This window comes from Pygocentrus nattereri, chromosome 23 (assembly GCF_015220715.1).
Source record: "Pygocentrus nattereri isolate fPygNat1 chromosome 23, fPygNat1.pri, whole genome shotgun sequence".
Lineage (NCBI taxonomy): Eukaryota > Metazoa > Chordata > Actinopteri > Characiformes > Serrasalmidae > Pygocentrus > Pygocentrus nattereri.
The window spans coordinates 3,297,345-3,302,644 of NC_051233.1; positions in this window are offsets into that span (position 1 = coordinate 3,297,345).

The window sequence follows — 5,300 nt, forward strand, 5'->3', positions numbered from 1 at the left end:
AATTACCCCTTAAATGACCACGGCCCACTGACAGGCCCAAGGTTTAAATATATTATGTAATAATTTAAATATGTTATACTTTTCTGTCCTAAGAATAGCTCAGCCAGTTTACAATGAAAAGCCCCTGTACTGAATAGTAAGTCTTGGTATCTAATAGGCTAAGCCTGGAATTTAAAGGAGTTAAACAGTGATCAATGTTTTAGCAAGGATACTACACAATATGCATATTTCATACATTGTAAAGGGTTTCAGTGTAAATTTAACAGTGAATTATCAGCTACTGGTTGAACCATATTTACAGCAAACAACAGTTAAATAGCAGCTGTATTCTGTGACTCCACAATCACTCGCAACACAAGATTACTGTGATGTAGCTGCATTCTGCTGTACACTTACATAATAAGGTGTAATTATAATTAAAATACAGTAACCTTCTGTACTTTTAACAGAACTGTAAAAGTAATGCAATCTAGATGCCAGTAACTGGCCGTAAATTTACATCTTAAGTGAATGACTTACATAAATAAACACAACATGTACATACACATCCATCATGTTTTACCCTGTATATGCACACAATATCAAATATGGATCATTAAAATTCCTATACAGATTTTACAGACATTTTCACTTTGCTTATAATTTATACAAACATGACCAAAAAAACACATCTGGCTATAAACAAAAATGTTTTGTTGTGTGTTCCAGAATGTATAGCAGTGTTCCAGAATGTAAACATAAATAAATAAAAACATAAATAAACATTTTTTAACAGGTCTTTCATCAAAACCTGGGCCTGTATTACAGAAACATCCTAGCTTTTTATCTTCAGTTAAGACCCGACAGGTCAAGGTATGATTTTTCATAAATTTATATCACAGAAGCAAATCTTATCTTAATTTAAGAATCTTATCTTACAGCATCTTTTCTCATCCCAGGTTAAGAAATCTTAACTTACTCAATCGAAAATCGACAATCAACTTTCATGCCTGTTACCTAGCAACCCACCATGCGTGCACAGCTGAAACGTAAACATACAATTAATCAAGCCAGCTAGCCAGGCAGCTAGCCACTGCTACTGAGGTCAAACAAACTAAAAACGCGTAAACTGTAAGTTAAGAACACTGTAGGAGCGCCCCCTGCTGTTTATCAGAGCGTCAATGCACCCCAGTTTCAGTCTCCATTTCCCAAACGCTTTTACGCGAGTGCGCTAACGTTATTCCTCCTAACAAACACACATTTGTCTCCTCATTATTCAGCACCATCACTGTAATGTTTTATCATCAATATTATAAAGCCTTTCAGTGTGAAATTACAGTGAATTATTTACTTTCACAGTAATTTACCGTACCAAATTTACAGCAAAATAGCAGTTGTGACACACGAAGCTAATAAGAGGGGGTGGTGGAGATCACGTCTGCAGTGTATGGGCTTTCAAAATGCTGGTAGATGTAGCATCACTATGCTAGTTATAGTGAACTGAGCTGCCTGACACTGCATACATCAGACACAGATGGTTAAGACAGAAGTAAAGACGCTCTGGGGTTCATCCTAAAGTTAGGACAGAATTCAGGAGGTTTAGTCTAGTTTAGTCTGTAATGCTGTTTTCTTATCTGGAGTTAATGATAAGATCATGAACTTAAGAACTGTTGTAGCTTCTGTCCGAACTTCAGTCCTAACTGAAACTGTGACTAAACAGACAAGATTTCAGGCTTAAGAAGTTTCTGTAATACTTTAGAATGTTTACGCAGCTGCCATATCCCATAATGCCGCACAGTACAGCTCACACGACCTCACAGTGATTTGCTGTGTCAGTTGATTTCGTAATCAAATGATGAATAGAGTATATTACTGTAAAAACAGTCATGCATTAACCCACTGTTTTAAGCATCCAGTTCAGTACTAGACCTCTAAACCTGATACTGCAGTTCTGTGCCCCATGGAATTTTATCCCATATCTGCACATACATCGCAAAACCTTCAGTCATCTCAATAACTCTGTGGACTGAATGTTTTTGAAAAAAAAAGAAAAAAAAAGCTGAAATATTTCTTTACTCACTGTCGGACACAGACCACTGGCTCTGTAGCTCAGCTGACGGATTGAGGGTTTTTAGTTCGGCTAGGCGTCTTTCACAGAAACCTCAATATGTGGTAAAAGAAAAATCATCCCAGGGATCCATTTGCTTCCATATATCTGCAGCTCAGGGCCCTGCAGACCGCCGCATTCACAGACATCTACTGCAATAATGGGCTTTTAAAAGCTTCAGTTGCTCGTAGCTCATGTAAGCAGTCGATGTAGGCGATCAAGCTTCGAGCCGTGTTGAGTTGTAATCTCAACACTTTTTTATACTGTAAAACAGCGTATTTAAGTAAAATTCAATAAGGTCCAGTTTGAGAAATGTTTCTGGAACATCATAATGTCTGACTTGCATCATGATTCAGTGCCATATACTGTTTACTGAAGTAGCCGAGTAAGAATATCAACATCTTATACAGTTAATCAGATCAAGTCCAGTTCAGTTAAATTTGGACAATATTTACTGTCAGTTTTCTCTTTTTAGAGCACGACATGTGAAGTAACTTCCCTCTGACTCAGTTTTTTACAGTTTGTTACTTGTTACTTTATAGATGTCACGATTGGCCCCTCCCACTCTTCCATGTGCTTTAGTTTACTTCTAGTCCTGTCCATGTGCTTCCTTGTTTTGATTCTTCCCTGTCCTGCCCCCTTGTTTCCAGACTCCGCCCTTGATTGTTTTCACCTGTGTCTTGTTAACCCTTGTTGTTCCTGTATTTAAGCCCTGTGTTTTCCCCTGTTAGGTTGCTGGTCTTTGTATGTATTATATTGTATTGTGTTGTTTGGTGTCGCATCTTCTGGCCTCCGCTATTTTTCCTGGTCTCTGTTTTTGTGTTTAGTCTGTGTTCCTTTTTGTCATGTCTTTCCCTCATCCTCTCCGTGTTGGCTCTTTGGCCCTGGACTGTTTAGACCCTGATTCTGACTTTGCCCCTAATAAATCTGGCTTCTCTCAGCATGTGCGTCCGCCTCATCATCGCTCCCCAGCGTTACAGTATTTGTACCTTTTCATATCCTGATGTTGTAAGTTACTGGGATGTTATACTCACCCCCGCCAGAAATTACACCTGTGGCATAACTAAAACAGTGGTCATCTTGGAGCCGGACTTGTGTCCAGTTTTTTACCCATTTCGATACAGAACATTAAACCGGACACCAAACATGTTGACAGACTGGTAACATGTAAACTGATCGAAAAAGTGCAAAGAACTGATTTTTGACTGGAGCCCCGTTTTAAAGCGGCCCGGAAAAGAGATACAAGGAACAACAGATGAATGGACAGAGCTGGTCCTAGATCAGTCGGACACATTTCACTCCAGTTATCCCGGCCAGCCTTCAGAGAGACGTCAAGCAAGTAGGGAAGCTGATCTTTTCCAGAGTGGAGCTGCAGAAGCGGAGGCTAATGAAAGCACTGAAAACATGAGGGTAATGTTTTATCTCCACATGGCTTTGAAGAGGCAGCAGACTGAACCTCCCGCGGCACTGGTGGAGGAGATGGGTAAGAAAAACACAGTTAAGGAGAGAGAGAGAGAGAGAGAGAGAGAGAAAGTGATGGAGAGAGAAAAACAGAAAGTGGATGTCATAAGGAAAAACAGTGTGAAAGCCAGAGATAGAGAAAGAGGGGGAGAGAGATGCATAAATAAATATATTGACAGAGAAAGTGCCAGACAGTAAGAGAGGGAGAGAGAGAAAGGAAGGTCAAGCAGTCTTTTATGTTGCTGTAAAGGAGTGTTTAAGCTGTTTTGTTGAGTGTCTTGTTTAAACGATGCACAGAAGACCTGTGTGTGTGTGTGTGTGTGTGTGTGTTACATTTGACATTTGATGATTTTTTACAGAGGTAGGCAGAGGTGGTGTTAGGAGTCTTGCCCAAGTGTGTGTGTGTGTGGGTGGGTGGGTGTGGGTGTGTGTGGGTGGGTGTGGGTGGGTGGGTGGATGTGTGTGGGTGGGTGGGTGTGTGTGTGTGAGTGGGTGGGTGGGTGTGTGGGTGGGTGGGTGGGTGGGTGTGTGTGTGTGGGTGGGTGGGTGTGGGTGGGTGGTACAGTTGAGTGGTACCCTGTAGTTGGGAGACTGAGTGAACACGCTTCTTAAAACACACACACAGGGTTTTTATACCCTGTGGAAACATGTGAGTAACTTTTCCCAAAGTGATAACAATACATTCCGTGTGTGTGTGTGTGTGTGTGTGTGTGTGTGTGTATGTGTCTGTGTGTGTGTGTGTGTGTGTGTGTGTGTGTGTGTGTGTGTGTGTGTGTGTGTGTGTGTGTGCGCATATATATATACGTCACTGTTGTCGGAACAAAAACCTCATATCTCCATTTTGGACGTTTTTTGAGAATACCTGTTTCCGTTTACATTGTGTGTACATTTCATGAAGAATGGGCTAAAAGAAATGGCCCAAAATTACTTGGAAAAATGTTGGTTCCATTGAATTACATTAAAAGTAAAGTAGGTTTTTCCTTCTCCTGTAAAGTTACTAAAGTTATTATTTTCAGCAGGACTCACATTAACTAGTACATCAACCAGCTTTGAACAGTTTTAAACATAAAATGATAATATTTCTTATTAAAACACAAAAAGGTTTACTTCATTGCAGAACATGTGTGTTTCGGTGGTGATTATTCTTAATGTTCCCCACTGACTTTCAGACTTTGGGACCAATTTACTTCAAATCAATGGGAAAAAAGTATTATTTTGAGAAGTGTAAAGTTGGGTGTTAGAGTTTGGGACAGACACCTCCCTAAGGAAAATACACTATAAATGATGATTGAGCATATTTACCTTATTATTACCTCAATTCATAATTAAAGTTTATATTAAAATAGATAATCTGATAGTCTTATATCATATCTAAGATCTGAATAAATATTTGACAGTTTTTTAAAAAGCTTTCTTTACTGTGGGACCATACATACGTGCACACACACACACACACACACACACACACACACACACACACACACACATATATATACATATATATATATATATATATATATATATATATATATATATATATATATATATATGTATGCACATCAATATGGTAACTCTGATATCCAATATTTTTCATGTATATCGGTCAATGCCAAGAAAAAAAGCATAAATTAGAACAACATCTATGTAGAACAGCATTAAAGGGATGTATAACATGTATTTCTGCGTTGATGTTTTTCTCTTCCAGAATATAATAAATACATCACTAAACATTGGTTAGAGTTATTGGTCAAAT